The sequence below is a fragment of the Anabrus simplex genome, chromosome 2, assembly GCF_040414725.1.
Source record: "Anabrus simplex isolate iqAnaSimp1 chromosome 2, ASM4041472v1, whole genome shotgun sequence".
In the NCBI taxonomy this organism is placed as follows: domain Eukaryota; kingdom Metazoa; phylum Arthropoda; class Insecta; order Orthoptera; family Tettigoniidae; genus Anabrus; species Anabrus simplex.
In genome coordinates, this window is record NC_090266.1 from 39,655,146 (window position 1) to 39,674,537 (window position 19,392).

A 19,392-nucleotide genomic window follows, 5' to 3' on the forward strand; every position below is an offset into this window, starting at 1 on the left:
ATTAAGAGGCTTCGCTTGGGTAATAATTACCTTGTTTGAGTCCCTGGAATTTTCGTCACGCTTCTGATGCTATGTTCCCACGAGAAACACTTAATCTCATATCCTCTTACATAATAAAATGCTATACACAGGGCTTTCATGGTGGTCTCATACAATTCCAATATATTAGGCCAAAATCCATATTACTTGACCATGAACTGAATGGTTCAATACATACATACATGCATACATACATAAGATCACAATTTGAATATAAAGCTGGAATTCAAGGGGAAAAATTGGGGCAAATATTCGTTTATAGGAATGGGAGTTAGGGACTGGAATAACTTACCAAGGGAGATACTCAATAAAATACCAATTTCTTTAGAACGATTTAAGAAAAGGCTAGGAAACAACAGATAGGGAATCTGCCACTTGTGCGAATGCCCTAAATGCAGATCGGTATTGATTGATTGATTGATTGATTGATTGATTGATTGATTGATTGATTGATTGATTGATTGATTGATTGATTGATTGATTGATTGATTGATTGATTGATTGATTGATTGATTGATTGATTGATTGATTGATTGATTGATTGATTGATTGATTACCCAGCTTTCGTTCGGGCCGTCATACAGATAATCCCGATTAGCATCTCAGGGTAAATGTTACAGTTTCGAATTTTTATTGTAGGTTCCGAGAAAGATTGCCTTCCTGTCATCTCAAAATATCCTTTAATTGGTCGCACTCCTGTCGATGGACATCTCCATCTGACACTGTCTGGCAATGACTAATAGCTCAAATGTACATCTGTGACCTTAATTCTATCCATATTAATCTTATATAATGATAAATTCAATTAATTATCATTTACCTATTTATTAGCATGCTGACTTGAAGAAAAGAGTCAAGAAAAATATAATAATAGTGATGAATATGAGAAGAGGACAATACGGTCTTGTACTAGTAAAAAAATATATGTATTTGGAATCACATGCCGTATAAGAAAACATTCAGGATGGATGGATGGATGGATGGATGGATGATACTTATATCCAAACTGATCTCGTTACCGAATTTCTATATGAGTACAGTGTCATCATTTGGAGTTCGTAATATAACGATGCCTTTTCTCCACGTTTCCTTTCATGATCACATGTTTACGCTTTGAAAAGGAAATATAACTCGAGTCTCCGTTCTCCCAGGTAACAACTATTGCTCCACAAAAACTGCCTCCAGGGAGGTGGAGATGCACATAATATGTGATATTCTTCTGGCTGGTGAACTATTTCCATCCAAATTCCAATAAACTGGAGAATATTTAATGTTGAAATTAGAACGGCATATCAATAATATTAAAAGTGATCTTCTGGGTTATAAAAACAAGTAGGAATGAGACCTTTGCAAATTTGAGATCCGCGCGTGGCACTACAGGTAATTTTATGAGTATGTCATTCGTTAGCCTAGTTCGTAAGACGATTTGATGACGGAAAATAATTTAAATCATGTTTAATTATAGCAGTCGAAGAAAAGTTTTACAGAGAATTTTAATTTATTTAATACTATCAAATTTACTAATTTTCTTCTCCCATAATATGTATTTAATCATCTTAGAAATGCTACAAGTCTTCAAATAATGTTCTATAAACAAATACAGATATTTTCAACGGTCTAGTTCTCGAGGAAGAGGAACATTTAAAAACGTTCATACCAAGAAAGTCACATTAAGAATTAATGAATTCTCCCATATGCAAGGTTGTTTATGACTTACAATCATTACAAAGATTATTATCACTTATGACATAGGCAAGGCATCTACACTAATTACATTACCATTAGCCCCACGATTTACATCATTATCAGTGCTAAAACACACTTACAATTTGCAACTTCGACAACTTGTGATAGTGCGTGACACTATGGACTTACAGAGGTGCACGCTCAATTCAAGCATAGCCTACCTCTAATGATATAAAGAACGTGATATGCGCATAAAGGCATGCACTTCTTAGTTCAGGAAGTTATAGATAATTTATTTCCGCAGGAAAGAAAAAATGCTCATTTTGATGACTTCTGACAACCATATCTTCTCATTACCAGCCCTTAACAACATCTTATGATAATCGTACAATTAATAATTATACGTGTACTGAGATTATTATTATTATTATTATTATTATTATTACTATTATTATTATTATTATTATTGTTATTATTATTATTATTATTATTATTATTTTTTTTATTATTATTATTATTATTATTATTATTATTATTATTATTATTATTATTATTATTATTATTATTATTATTATTATTATTATTATTATTATTATTATTATTATTATTATTATTATTATTATTTCTTGATTTCTCCTTTTTGATTTTTATGTATGTTCTTCCATTTGTTATACTTCATATGCAAATTTGTCAAGTGATTCATTCATAACTATATACGATTAATTTGTTCAAGTACATTTTTCATATTCAGTAGATATATTCAGTATCTCTTTCTTGCATATATTGGTATCTCTGACACGAATAAATAAATATTATTATTATTATTTATTATTATTATTATTATTATTATTATTATTATTATTATTATTATTATTATTATTATTATTATTATTATGTGTCGTAATTGAGCTATCAATCTATTGAAGACACTAATTCTTTAAAATATTAACGGCAGATTTACCGTTGTAGCACACAGATTCCTACCAGAAAAGCGACCATGTCTGACTTACGTCAATACCTATCCCACATTCCTTTAGAATCCTTCCTTCTATGGTCTAAATAAGTGTACGTACAGAAATAAAGGATTACGAGATGGAAGAGGTGATGCTTCCCACACTTCAGTAATGTTTGCTTACGGGAGAGCTCGCCCTTGGGTTAAATACCAGATGAATAACGTCTCCACATTTCCCTACTCTGAAAGGTGTTATATATTACCGTCCCTTTTTTCATGAAGGAGATCAGCTTATTCTAAGATCAAAGCTTTTCGTAAATTTTCCCTTACTACAATGTGCTCTCAAATGTTCCTGCACTGGAGATGCCGAGCAAGAGAATAAAACATCCTCTGTGCACAATAAGTACAGGAGCAGGTACTCTACTTCATTGCCTCATGCAATATTTTATTTGGAAGACGCTGGAAATAAGAAAGCAATTCTACTCATTTTAGTAATGCGTTCTTTCATATTTCAAGCCTCCTCTGCAAATGTTATTGAGCTCTTCATCTGAAAATGAATGAATTAGTAAATTTACCATTCTTTGAAAAGAATAAGCACATACACAAACACTTATTCCCCAGGGATGATGACCTAGATATCAGTCCCCTTGAAGCAGCAGACACACACCTACTCTAGAGCATTTCTTACGGGCTATTAGGTATGAATACTCATCTCATGCAATGCTGGATCAAGACTGTCCGGACGCCTTCCTGAAACTAAAATCAGTTTGCCCCTGTTACTTTTATGGCACGTCGAACTGTGAAACGAAGATTTTCTAACACGTGTGGTACAGAACTGGTTCCGGTATGAAGCCTGGTCGTTGTAGAAATTAAGTCAAGGTATTCAGCACGATTCAGATTAGGCCTTTGAGATGGTCAACAGATTTACATATCTCAAGAAATAACATCGTCTTGCTTAGTGGCAGTGGAAAATAACATGCTTATACAGAAGTTATTAATCAGAGAACTGGTATTTGCCGCATGTATCAAGAACCTGGCAAATATTTTCCTACTGCCTTCTCCATTTTGGTTTATAAGAAAATATTTTCGTACTAATAGGCATACAGAAACTCACACAGTTGACATCAAACTATTAAATAACCCGCGTTCTTCAATTGAATTCAAGGAAGGAGTTGAAACCACATAATTAAACTTACCGCATAAACCCTCTGGATATAAAATTCATAAAACTCTTTGTTAATAAAATATCAATACGTACAACTTAATCATTCATCAGTAATATTAGCTAAAGCAAGTAAACCAGCTGAATATAAATCATTAATAATTAAAGCAGTTAAACTATCCCTCACTCCCATAAATCGAACGTAATTAAACCATTCCATACAAGAAAGATAGGAATAAGCAATCAAAGCATCCAAATTATTTTGGTATAAACAAAACAACCTAATCATATCCTATCCAACTATATGACGGAAATTACTAGATAAGTACATTTCATTCCCAAAGCTAACATTAACGAATTTACTCTTAACAAACTATAACCGTCTAACTTCAACAATACTCTGTAAACCTGAAACAACAGCATTAGATGAGCACTAGGCAATAAATATAACCATAAACATTAGAGTGTTAATTTAAATGCTATAATTAATAATCAACAAATTAGAATATACAATACACTTACATTGGTTAATAAACATACGTTTTAAACTTTGATTGACTCTGTGAACGGGGAGACCTTGGAGAGCTCTAACACTGTTATGCCACATCCTGATGGTACAGTATCGGTTGGACGAGATTCGTTCACCGTTCCATCGGACATCCACATGGCACTGTGTCATACGTGATGGCGCTTAGCGTTCGCACGAGAAATGTTCGACTTTTGTGAAGCTACTCTACCTCAGAACGCTATTTCTTCTAAAACTTGACGCACAACTGGCTAACAGTCAGTGGTAATGGTTCCACTCACTTTCTAGCGATTTGCACATACCACCGCCAGGGCCTGCATGTGCTTAGCAGATCATGGTATGTTGTGGTTTTCTCATCACGGGTACAAATGTCCCTGAAACTGTCACTGATATGGCATCCAATAACCAGTCCATATTCGAGTTCTGTTGTTCAACACATTCTTCTGGCCACTTTTATGAATGAACAACACACAGCACTCTGTTTGATTGCATACCGGTATAATATTAGTATTACTTACTTACCGTAGAACTGACTACAAAAGTACGAAATGTCTAGTGAAAAAGGAGAGCCACAGTTATATGTAAGCCGGGCTGAGTGGCTCAGACGGTTGAGGCGCTGACCTTCTGAACCCAACTTCGCAAGTTCGACCCAGGCTCAGTCAGTTGGCATTTGAAGGTGCTCAAAAACGTTAGCCTCGTGTCGGTAGATTTTCTGGCGCCTAAAGGAACTCCTGCGGGAATAAATTTCGGCACCTCGGCGTCACCGAAAACCATAAAAGAATTTAGTGGGACCTAGAGCAAATAACATTATTATTAGTTACATGTAAAATTATTCCTTAAGCAATGCTTAAAATTATATATTATTTGCATTATTCGCATGGTGCGCTAAATTAATTAAATAATTAATTACGTAACATAACGTTGTTGTTTGAGTCAACAGTACATAGACTGGTATGGTGCAGCTCTCCATGCCAGCCTGTCTTGTACTAACATTTTTATTTATACGTAACTGCTGCATTCTACATCTGCACTAATCTGTTTGTCATATTCATACTTTCATCTACCCCCGCCGTTCTTACCCACACACATCCGTCAAAAATCAGGTGAACAAGTCGTCGGTATCTCTTTTTCATTTTATTTTCATTACACTGTAAAACAATAGCTAAGGAGTGCAAGTGTAGGAACTGTGGGTGTGGCCAGGCATTAAGGAGTATGATGGACGAGTTGGAGAATTTGGATTCTCTGAGAGAACATTAAGTAAGGTAGGCCTCCCTCAAACAATGTACTGCGTACAGTAGGTGTAAAAGAGGGATGATAAAGAAAGGGGGATTTGCAAAAGACAGGCTGTCTAATGTTTTAAGGGGAAGGAAATTGCAGGCTAAGGGCTCTATTCAGGATCAGAATTCAGGACAGGTGTCTGTCAGGATTTGGTACGAGTCACTGCAGGTAGCAGAACAGAGAAAAGATGAGGAAAAGGGAACAGTTGCTGAGAAGTGTGGATGTAGGAGGAAAAGAAAAGGTAGGAAATGGAAATGTGGAGCACAGGATAGGAAAAGGCAGGTGGAACAGGGTCATGGGAGGGAGAAAATGGAGGAGGAAATTGCTTCTGCATCAATCAGGAAACATAAAGGTGATCAGGAGGGGAGTGGATCAAATGAGGTAGGTAGGGGTGAGGCTCTGATATGGAAGAAAGGGAACCAGGGTAGAGTATTATCCAGGAATTAGGTTGAGGCAATGACAAGGAAAGTAGAACAGAACGAGGAGGAAAAGCACAAGGCGGTAGTGTTTCATGTTGGTAAATACTACGTATGGCAAGCAGGTACAAGTACCGGCGTAGTTGGAGATGTGTGGGATCTGGTAAATGCGGCACGTGTAAGTTTAAGGAAGCGGAGATTGTCAGCAGTGGAATACTGTGGAGGAGGGATACCGACTGGAAGGTGATTGGGGATTTGAATGAGTCTATGGAGTGGGTATGTGGGAAACAGGCAGTGATATTTCTATATACAAATTAGTGGGTAGGAAATAGTTATCTGCGCTCAGATGGCCTTCACTTAAACCGCAGTGGTACGTATCAGTTAGGACACTTGTATAGAAGGGATATCGGGAGGTACATTCAGGGAAACGGGGTGGCCTAGGGAGCAGTGATAAGGGAACAAGGAACTGGAAATCAAGTAGGGATGAGATAAAATAGGAAAGGAACAGAAAGGAATAGAATTAAGTAGTTTAGTAGATAAATACTTACCAGATATGGTAATAGGAGTTGAGACAGGGCTGAGGAAAGATATAATGGATACAGAAATTTTCTCTAGAAACTTCAGTGTGTATCGTAGAAATAGGATAGGAATGGTAGGAGGTGGAGCATTCATTCTAGTGGAAAAAGAATTCGTAAGCTACAAATGAAATTCTAGGTCAAAGGCGCATCTCTGAACTTAATAGGCAACTTGATGCTTTTGGAGAGTATAGACCGGGAAAGGGTAGCACTGACACTGATTCGGAATTAATTGATAAGGCAATCAACTATGTGGGAAACGATATGGAAAGTAACATGATTGTAGCGGGTGATCTCTATTTTCGAAATGTCAGTTGGGAAACTAATGCGAACGACAGCAAGCATGACCAACAAATGGCAAATATGTTAATATGGGAAGGACAGATGATTTAGAAAGTGACGGACCAAAAAGAGGGAAGAATATCTTGTAGGTGGTACTGGTATAACCAGATGAGCTCTATAGATAATCTGAAGTAATAGACGGTATTAGGTATCAGGAAACTGCTTTTGTCGCAGTTTAAAATGAATGTGTAAAGAGGGGAAGTACTTAGAAGTAGGACTATTGGGCAGTATCATATAGCAGATAAAACAGTCATGAAGGGTTTTTAAAAAGTAACTATACTCGTTGGAAACGGTAAATATATTGAAAGCGGAATCTAGGATGGGTTTAAAGTAATTGTTGAAGAAAGCGGAAACAGGTTTGTATCATTCAAGGTGGAAGCGACTGGTGTATATCCGCTGTATTACAGCAGAGAAGTAAAGAATCTAAGAAGAAGGTGCAGGTTGGAAAAAAATAGAGTTAGGAACGGCTGTGGAAGTAAGGAGAAATTGAAAGAACTTACTATGAAATTGAATCTAGCAAAGAAGTCAGCTAAGGATAACATGATGGCAAGCCCAACTGGCAGTCATAAAAATTTTAGTGAAAACTTGAATGGTATGTGTAGGTACTTTAAGGCAGAAACATATTCCAAGAAGGACATTCCAGGAATCATTGATAAATAAGGGGAGTGTGTATGCGAGGACCTTCCAAAGCCAAAAGTATTCAGTCAGCATTATGTAAAGATTGGTGGTTACAAGGATACTGTCGAGACAGGGGAGGTGACTAATACTAATGATATCAATGATATTTAAAATAAGATACAACATTTCAAAATCTAGAAAGACAGACGGAATTGATAACATTTGGGGGGATATACTAATGACGATGGATCGGAGTATAGTACCATATCTGAAGTACTTATTTGATTACTATTTCCATTAAGGAGGTATACCAAATGAATGTAGAGTTTCTATAGTAGCCCCTGTGTATAAATTAAAAGGTGAGAGACATAAAGCTGAAAATTACCGACCAGTCAGTTTGACATTCATTGCATGTAAGTTTTGGAAAGCATTCATTCTGATTATATTAGATATGCTTGAGAAATTAATAATTGTTTCGATAGAAGGCAGTTCGGTTTTAGGAAATGTTATTTCACTGAAGCTAAACTTATAGAATTCCAGCAAGATATAGCAGATATGTTGGATTTAAGAGGTCAAATGGACTGTATCGTGATTGATCTGTCTAAAGCATATAATAGGGTGGAACATGGGAAACTACTGGCAAAAATGAGTGCAATTGGACTAGACAAAAGAGTGACTGAATGGGTTGCTATATTTCTAGAAAATAGATCTCAGAGAATTAGAGTAGGTGAAGCATTATCTGACCCTGTAATAATTAAGAGAGGAATTCCTGAAGGAAGTGTTACTGGAATTTGATATTTTCTGATATATATAAAGGATATGAGTAAAGAAGTTGAATCAGAGATAAAGCTTTTGAGGATGATGTTATCCTCTATAGGGTAATAGGTTACAAGATAGTGAGAAACTGCAAAATGACTCTTTGCAATCATTTAAGAAAAGGCCAATAAAACAACTGATATGGAATCTGAAAATTTGGCGACTACCATAAATTCAGATCAGTAATGATTGACTAGTCCTATCATGTTATTTCTTCTTCTGGTCAAGTTTGCCCAAATAACTATTTACCTTACCAATTCGATTTAGTATCTCTTCTCGTCGCCACAATACCTATCTGTGTCGGAGCGACGTAAAGCCACTAGCAAAAAAAAGTATATCTTCATTCGTGATTCGATATATCCGGCTAACTTTCAGCATTCTTCTGTAACCCCACATTAAACATTCTTCTATTCTATTTATTTCTGAGCTAGTTATATAGCACTCTTTATCCTACACACGCTCCTCACTCCCATCTGTATATTTCCGTGTGTCTGGCAGATCCCGCATACGTGCAGATAAAACTTGTGCCCCAAAAAGTTTGTACTGTTTATTTATTTTTTAGCGTAGGGGCCACTGAAGCACTTGTTAAGGTGCCAAGTTTCCTTGCACTTAATCCTCGGTCTAATGGTCACATTTCAAGAGTTTGGTAGCTGTTTGAGGAATGTTGATTTCAAGTGAGCTGCAGTGGAAATGGTTGTCATCAATGGTCATTTTCCCACGTGGGCATAGTATCAGAAGTATCTGGGATTGAACAATTATCTATTTAAAGTCAAGGCCATTTGAAGTTATTTAAAAAGTATGTATTAACACATTAGAATTCAAACAATTTGCAATTGCATTAAAACAATATTTCACAGAACCCTTATTAGAGATTGTGCGTGAATGTGTACTGTATTATTTGAAGGGGCTGGGAAAATAACCAAATAGCTCCACTTTTGTATGTGATGTGATGATAAAAGAAAACCGGATTTAGATATTAGCATTGTTTCAATTTTCCTTTCTTCTTACTGGATGTAATTATGCATTTTTGATCCTTGGAGCTACCTTCTTTTTCTACCAAATAAATTTAAAACAGCCTTTCATATAAATGAACTCCATATATTTTCTGGATAGTAACAAAAACAAATCTCTAAATATAAAACGAAGTTGTGCGTTACATAATGATTTAGTTTATTAGCCGAACGCATGGCATTAACTTAGTATCGCCCGACGACTATATTTGTTAAAACTAAATGTACTCTCGTTGAATTCCATCACCTGATTTCTGGAGGACGTCATACTATATTCCGAACGGTCATGAAACCGCATAAATCGGCATTTTGTATTTCCTTACCTTTTGATGCTGAATCAGTCCCTTTGTACTTACACGGAGGGCCTGAAATTCGAGTGACAATGAACTTTTATGCCATAGAAACATAAGCCATGCCCTTGTTTATTTTAAATTTTCGTACGTTGCTCGTCCATTTTGTTACATTACGCTTCGTTTTCATTGCATTATCCACCTTATCACTTTGATATGCAGAGTTCTCAGATGATACAAATCACAGTCAGTATCAGAAAAAAATGGCTTATATCACTTGTACTAGCAAAGATCACACACTCTATCTGTCTCTCTGAACGACGAGCAAAATATTTGCGACGTGGGAGGAGCTGAATGCATCCGTCACTTCCTGCCGTCTGGGAGGAAGTCTCCAAACTGTAGCTCCAGGATCTGCCTCTTCCACAAATACATGGCAGAGGCAGATCCTCTCAATTTGTAACTTAATGACTCTTCTACGGAGCTGCCAGGTTGTTTCACCAAACGAAAGGGGAAATTGTTTCTTTCACAACCGATGTCTAACTCACTTTCGTCCACAAACAAAGCTACCCAGTATCTCCACCAAACCCTTCATTGACATTGAATTTCAGTATTGTGAGGTATATAATTGAAGCAATCATAGAAGTTACTAGAGTAAGGAAAAGGAAAACCTGGAGAGTTTGTTTCGTTGGAAGACATGCCTTTCAATATCGAGAATGAGGAAAATGGGTCTGCTGCGAATTACCGTCCAATGTAGATTTCATGTAGTCATATGTTCATCAATGGTTCAAACGTTCTAAATAAATTGGTAGGGTTCGATTCCTCAATGCAATGCATACAGAAAGTTTACATAAACATGGGACCAGAAATTTATAACTTCTGTAACGTAGGACACTCTTGGAAAACACGCCACTAGCACTCCGTCAAGAAATGTATTTCATGCACCATTGCACCCCGGAACGTTTTAGCCTTTATGTCGGTGAGCACCCAAATGAACGTCCTCCTGATCACGGTACAGATGAGGTGGACCAATTGCTTTATCTCCACGTTTAATTCATCTTAATCGGTTGGACATTTTTATGTTGAGGTAGGTAAATCCTTTCGTGAACGTGAATGCTGTGGAAGATGCTTGGTAGCAGTATCATGTTTCACGCTAAGGCGATCATCGCTTCCGGGTGCACAATCGTCTTGATAATTAATATTTTAAGCCAATATAACATCTATTAAAAGGGTATTACTGGTCCACAATGTGGGATGAACGGATGCAATGGAACTGATCCAAAGGATCAGTGACAAACGTTTGAAAACCTTATCCAATTAATAAACCATGGGATCGCTGCTCGAGCACCCTGAGCAGTGATTTACTTTTTTTGCTTTTTGTTCGTCCTCCAGCCTTCATAAAGTGCAGACCATGTCCATTGTTATGCAACACTGGGGATCGAGCGGCATACGATGTTTCAACATAGTTAAATATGATAGAAGGTATGGTAGTAACCAGCATGGCAGACACCGTCAAAATATTTACATGATAGAGTACACCTTACTCATACTTTGGATATTGTTTACGTAGGTGGGACTCTTCAGACAAAGGGATGTGGCTTCTTTTGCTATTTGATTTACGTCGCACAGTTTCAGACAGGCCTTGTGGTGACGAGGGGGACACGACAGGACTTGAACTGGGAAGGAAGTGACCGTGTCATTAATTAAATCCCAGCTTCAGTATTTGCCTGGTGTTGAAATGAAATGAGCGGGAAACCATATTCAGTGCTACCGACAGTGAGGCTTGAATTCACCGTATCCCGAATGCAAGCTCACGGGTACATCACCCGATCCGTGAACTCAGTTCTCTCGATATGAATCTAGCTAACAAGCAATACGCTCTGAAGTACTTCCTATACTCCACGAGAAAAAAATATACTGACATTACAGATGTTTACAGCTCCGAAAGTTATCGGAGTTTGTAAATACTGAACTCATCTTTTAGTCTTACACTCACCTGACCGTTTTCAAAACTTATTCCGTAGTAAGTGACAAGTCCGTGCGTTGGTATAAAATTAAACTAACATAGAAACTCGATTACTTGATGCACTACAGCCAGGTTGAATTAAAATTTTCTTGTCTTGCTATTGATGATTGATGATGTTGATGGTGATGAATTCCACATGCCAAACTCTCCTAGTGCGATGTAAGCACGTGTACGTTTTAGAGAGCAAACATATAAAATAAGTCGTAGTGGTTTTTCAGTACAGTACAACGCAAAGTCCAGTTATATTTTTCTTTCTTCGAAGGTCATGGCAAGGTAGCGAATGGGAGTTGATGTAGTGACTGACAAAATCTTTTGTTAAGTGGGGCCAAAGATTAAATCAGTGGACTTCCACTGGAAGTCATGTTAACGAAGTAATAAATTACACCGTATATTACGGTGCCTAGAGAATCTCACCTGGTTTGGGGGGACACTGCAAATTAATTATGATAGTGTAATGGATTGTGAATTAACACAATCCAAATAATTTTAATGCAGAATAAAATGTAAATAAGTTCGAGCCTATGTGAATGTGAGCAATAGTGTTACACATTCCTTTAGAAGGTACAGGGAATTTTCTCGAACTGAAGATTTGTGTTCGAGAAAAGATTGGAAAGCGCCCACCATATGAACCTTCACGTTATGGAGGTACTTCACTAAACTGTACCTTAGCCTGTGCAATATACTGTAGGGAATGTAATGAACTAATAAAGTAATGTCATGCGAACTTACTAGGAATCGTTTCCTAGAACTGAAGTGAGAAACGCTGTCGCATGAATATTTTAAGCTCTACTTCATAAAACTTCGATATTTCTGGTTTAATTCAGTAAAGGAATTTTTTAACAGCAGTAGTTTATATTACTTTTTTATATGTTTAGCTTCTCATTGATGACGCAATGAAACGCACATTTGATACAAACGTTTTTAGCAATAACCTTAGAACTTCGTGCTGAGAACATACAGTGCATCCCGAAGAGATGTTTTGTACTGAAGAGAAATGGCCTCTATCGTTTGAGAGGTAGAGTATCCGACGTGAAATCGGAAGGTTGTGGGTCTGAATCTTATTAGTGTTCTTTTGGCAAACTTCTGTGCGTACTCAGCACGACGTAATAACCCGGAAATGTATTTCCAGTACAATGGTTTCGTGCAATCTAAAATATTCACCGAAGTACATTGTTAACAAGATGTTTCAATTGTAACACATATTTTTCTCGAATGTTATTGCCCAGGTCAATAATATCCTCGTGCCTTTCCGAAGGGAGGGCCATCTTCAATGCACGAAACATTTTCCTTCAAACTGGACACTTTCAATCAATCAATCAATCAATCAATCAATCAATCAATCAATCAATCAATCAAGCAAGCAAGCAAGCAAGCAAGCAAGCAAGCAATCAATCAATCAATCAATCAATCAATCAATACTGATCTTCATTTAGGGCAGTCGCCCAGGTGGCAGATTCCCTATCTGTCGTTTTCCTAGCCTTTTCCTAAATGATTTCAAAGAAATTGGAAATTTATTGAACATCTCCCTTAGTAAGGTATTCCAATCCCTAACTCCCCTTCCTATAAATGAATATTTGCCCCAGTTTGTCCTCTTAAATTCCAACTTTATCTTCATATTGTGATCTTTCCTACTTTCATAAACGCCACTCAAACTTATTCGTCTACTAATGCCATTCCACGCCATCTCTCCGCTGACAGCTCGGAACATACCACTTAGTCGAGCAGCTTTTCTTCTTTCTCTCAATTCTTCCCAGTCCAAACTTTGCAACATTTTTGTAACGCTACTCTTTCGTCGGAAATCACCCAGAACAAATCGAGCTGCTTTTCCTTGCATTTTTTCCAGTTCTTGAATCAGGTAATCATGGTGAGGGTCCCATACTCTCGGACCATACTCTAGTTGGGGTCTTACGAGAGAATTATATGCCCTCTCCTTTATATCTTTACTACAAACCCTAAACACCCTCATAACCATGTGTAGAGATCTGTACCCTTTATTTACAATCCTATTTATGTGATTATCCCAATGAAGGTTTTTCCTTATATTAAAACCTAAGTACTTACAATGATCCCCAAAAGGAACCTTCACCCCATTAACGCAGTAATTAAAACTGAGAGGACTTTCCCTATTTGTGAAACTCACAACATGACTTTTAACCCCGTTTATCAACATACCATTGCCTGCCGTCCATCTCACAACATTATCGAGGACACGTTGCAGTTGCTCACAATCTTGTAACTTATTTATTACTCTATACAGAATAACATCATCCGCAAAAAGCCTTACCTCTGATTCCACTTCTTTACTTTTATCATGTATATATATATATATATATATATATATATATATATATATATACATAAGAAAACATAAAGGTCCAATAATACTGCCTTGAGGATTTCCCCTCTTAATTATTACAGGGTGAGATAAAGCTTCGCCTACTCTAATTCTCTGAGATCTATTTTCTAGAAATATAGCCACCCATTCAGTCACTCTTTTGTCTAGTCCAATTGCACTCATTTTTGCCAGTAGTCTCCCATGATCCACCCTATCAAATGCTTTAGACAGGTCAATCGCGATACAGTCCATTTGACCTCCTGAATCCAAGATATCTGCTATATCTTGCTATAATCCTACAAGTTGAGATTGAGTGAAATAACCTTTCCTAAAACCGAACTGCCTTATATCGAACCAGTTATTAATTTCACAAACATGCCTAATATAATCAGAAAGAATGCCTTCCCAAAGCTTACATAGAATGCATGTCAAACTGACTGTCCTGTAATTTTCAGCTGTATGTCTATCACTCTTCCTTTATACACAGGAGCTACTATAGCAACTCTCCATTCATCTGGTATAGCTCCTCCGACCAAACAATAATCAAATAAGTACTTCAGGTATGGTACTATATTCCAACCCATTGTTTTAGTATATCCCCAGATATCTTATCAATTCCACCCCCGTTTCTAGTTTTCAACTTTTGTATCTTATTGCAAATGTCATTGTAATCATATGTAAATTTTAATACTTCTTTAGCCTTAGTCTCCTCCTCTATCTGGACATTACCCTTGAAACCAACAATCTTTACATACTGCTGACTAAATACGTCTGTCTTTTTAAGATCCTCACTTACACACTCTTCTTGTTCATTAATTATTCCTGGAATATCCTTCTTGGAACCTATTTCTGCCTTAAAATACCTATACATACCCTTCCATTTTCCACTAAAATTTGTATGACTGGCAATTTTGCTTGCCATCGTGTTATCCTTTGCTGCCTTCTTTGCCAGATTCAATTTTCTAGTAAGTTCCTTCAATTTATCCTTACCTCCACAGCCATTTCTAACTCTATTTCTTTCCAGTCTGCATCTCCTTCTTTGTCTCTTTATTTCTCTATTATAATAAGGTGGGTTTTTATCATTCCTTACCAGCCTTTAAAGTACAAACCTGTTTTCGCATTCCTCAACAATTTCTTTAAACCCATCCCAGAGTCTGTTTACATTAAATGGTTCCTTACAGCATGGACCGAACAGGGCATATTACACTATTCCCATTGCGCGAACTACCTATTGTAACCATTGACTGCACGTGGTATATGGCTGTGCAAATAACTGCATAAGACATTTTTCCTCTTGGTTTAACGTCGCACTAACACATCGAATGTTTTCGTTGACGCAATGATGGCCCAACTTTTACCTGGTGTGAAAATGGGAAACGCAACTGTTTGAGTAACGCATGTTAGAGTAATGGGACGTATTTTGAGAAATACCTTGATAACGAAAGACAAGTGAGAGAAACGCATAACGTTCTCTTTTAGGAACCATTGAATATGTTACTGCCAAAGTATTGAAAAGCAAGTTTTTTGCAGACTATCCAGGGATTGTAAAGAATACCCGGCCATTACTCACTGTGTGTAAATTACTGTTAGATCTTGAATAAGTTTGGCACTTCTCTCGGGTAGTGTATATATCATAAATAATGTCAAAACTCGTTTCAGTAAAGTATGAATATCGAGGCAAAAACATTTATTAAAGAGTGGTTAATAAAAGTTCGTTAATCGATGTATAAATAAAGTTAATAATTTACTCAGTGTTATAGAAAACTGGCTTAATCATGAATAACCTCGCATTTTTCTAAAACTGTTTTGAAAAGTTAATCTCATATTTTGAAGGTAATAATAATTTAAGATGCACACACCCTCAAACATTCTCTTCATTTTAGGCCTATTTTGGAAATGTTAATAATTAAATGGTAAATAAGACAGAAGTTACGAACAGCAATTCTTACTTATTGCGCAGCTGGGCAAAATGTCAGCGTTCCTTTCTTCATCTTCAATCTCGTTTCGTGTTAAATATAGTGGATACCGGTCGAATACGACTAAAATAGGATAATATACAATACTTTGTAATTCTGAGCTGTCTGAAATATTCAGACGGTCAATATCGGACCTGACAATTTACTTTAGAATATCAAAATCTACGGAATCTACAGCACTTTGGCAATCGAACTGAATGAGCATTAGTAATGAATCTAGCACGTTAGTATTTACTTCCTTTTGCTCCAAGGCACTTATCTGAGACTGCATTTCGTTTCCTTAAACATGGACACGGTGGAGACTACGAATACAAATACAAAGAATAGGGAGCAAATGACCAAGAATTATTCCCATCAAAAGGATTAGAGGTGTGTTTCATTGCTTCTTCTCCCACTTATAATTATTGGTTTCCAATCTTTTAAAATTAAGCAGTAAAGTTCCGTCAGACTTTGACCCGACATACACGAACGCCATGTCTTGAAATTATATGTGGCTAACAGATCAGCCAATCGTGAATAGTTTATTTCGATGGAGACTTTGTGATATTGTCGAACTCTTTAGATTTCTACGTATGTTTCACCCGCCGCCCTGAGTTATTTGCTGGTTGATGATCCATAACAGACGATCCATTCACCTATTGCTCCCCAACGAGTATTTCATTGCCCGTTAGTGCCGTCATCAAGCAGACGCCTTCTGTGGATTACTGGCTCCGTACGCAAGTCATTTCGAAGAAATTCACGATCTGTTGTTCTAAACAAGAGATCCTCTTCTAGTGAAAGTATAGATGTAGACTAATTGGAGACCATGCTGATATTTAATTAACACTGGAAAACAACTGGGAAAGTGAATGTCTTCTTTAGGTAAATATCGATATGCAAATAAATAAGCTGCTGTATCGTTTACAGCGGCCACACGTTCAAACATCGTAATGGATGGCTTGTCATTACAGCGTGGCGACTGGAATGTGACAGGAATATTGATTCACGTGTGAGTAAGTAACTGAACGTGATGATGTGATATTTGAAGGGTTTCTCTGAGTTAGTAGTGTAGCCAATTGTTCACAATTAAATAGCTAAGCAAGTCCATTCAGAATATAAACCAAACCAAACCAAACCCCATGCCGCAACAGCCTCGAAGGACCATAGCCTACCAAGCGACCGCTGCTCAGCCTGAAGGCCTGTGGATTACGATTTGTCGTGTGGTCAGCACGACGGATCCTCTCGGCCGTTATTTTTGGCTTTCTAGACCGGGGTTGCCATCTCACTGGCAATTACCTCCTCAATTGTAATCACGTAGGCTGAGTTGACTTCAACCAGCCCACATATTCAGGTAAAAATCCCTGACCTGGCCGGGAAGAGAACCCGGGATACCGGGTAAGAAGCAGGCACGCTACCACTATACCTCGGGGCCGGCTAAAATGCAGACCCGGCCGGGAATCATACCCGGGACCCTTTGAACCGAAGGCCAGTACGCTGATCATTGAGTCAACGAGTCAGACATTCAAAGTATAACTTCACTGATTTGGTCGTTCTTGATTTCAACGCTGGCAAAGATTAGTTACCGTAAAGTGGGGTAACTTCGGCCATACAGGGAAACTTCGGCCACTGACGAATAGCAACACTTATTTTCTCCTGCCTTCTATACTGGAAAAGATGAACCACTTGCAACAACTAAAATGCACACACAATAGAATGCTCTATCAACACTCGGTAGTCCAAATAACATTGGTGGGCTCATTGTTGAGTCAATCGATTTTTTTCTCAGCCCCGACTATTGTCTTGTCTGGTAACAGCAGAAAACAAACTGTTCTCTAGCCCCAGCATTCAATTCTCCATTCCAGTGGTTTATGGGGTCAAAATGTAAGTTTGTCTGGTAACTAATCAACACAATTTTATACATTTTAATCAAACAGGTTTTTCAGGGAATAGTTTTGTGATAAAAGTTGTCCTCTTCCGGGGTAACTTCGGCCTTGCCAAGAACGTACAGGAAAACATTCCGCGGCCGCGGATATTGTAATTACCATCCTGTTTACTTCGAGAACGCTTTAGAAGAGATTAATAAAGGCACAATGACAATAAACGGGGAAGTTTATCCCGACAGGGAGGGGAAAGGCAGTTTCCATTTTCAATGATAAATAGACGGATATCAGTTGACATGGACGATACACATTTAAGAACTTGACGTCGGCCCAGATATTTTCTAATTTAGAAGACAGTGCATTATGAGAACAGTCTACAAGATTGCTTCTCTTCCGACCGGCTTTTCTCTCCATACAATTGGGCTTTATGATTTCCATACCTTTATTTATTACATTTTGTACCATTTCAAATATTTACGCAATGCAACATGTAATTTGTAATATCATACAATGCTTGTATGCTTAGGCTAAATAAAATAGTTTCTTCTTTTGGGAAAAAAGTGAATTTGATCACTATACATCTTTTTTCAGCATAAATCGTTTCAATTTGTTTGTGATTGTTGATACGGGGCGTTTTGCAGGTTTTTAAAAAAACACTCACGGTGGCCGAAGTAACACTACATCGAAGAAAACTTCGTTTCATGAACTATTTTTATGGCGGCCGAAGGTACCCCGAAACACGGGGTAACTCCGGCCACTGTTTCGATAATCATTATTCATTACTGAATTACCATGAGAATTATGCTCATATTTAAAAATGAAGAACAAGCATGGCAGAATTTATATTATATTTTTCAGAAAATTAGAGGGAATATTTCACATTTTATTTTTAAAAATATACGAAAAAGTGGCCGATTTACCCCTTTTACGGTACGTCGTGATGATAAAAAAAATCAGTAGATACAGAAAGTGCATTTAAACTTTGAAAATGAATGAACGACGGATTAATTCTATAAAATCTACCGTGCTGGAGAAGTGGTATAGAATATTGTCAGGTTTAATAAATATTGATCCATTTCCTCTGTTTATCTTCAATCAATCAATCAATCAATCAATCAATCAATCAATCAATCAATCAATCAATCAATCAATCAATCAATCAATCAATCAATCAATCAATCAATCAATCAATCAATCAATCAATCAATCAATCAATCAATCAGAGTAGTATAATAGGCGGGTTCTGCGGCCGCCTCCGCCTCAGAGCTCCCAGAAGCCCCCTCCGCCTCCGCCTCACGGGTGGCCCTCCCAGAGGCCTCCTCCGCCTCCCGCAGAAAATTTGAATTGGTAAACAAAGCCACGTGCTTTTTGACAGCTGTCATCGACAACAACGCATCGCTAACCTCACTGCTGCCATCTTGACGGGCCTAAACCTCTGTGGTACCAACTTAACCTAACTAGCGCGAGATTAGAATAGGTAAACAAATCC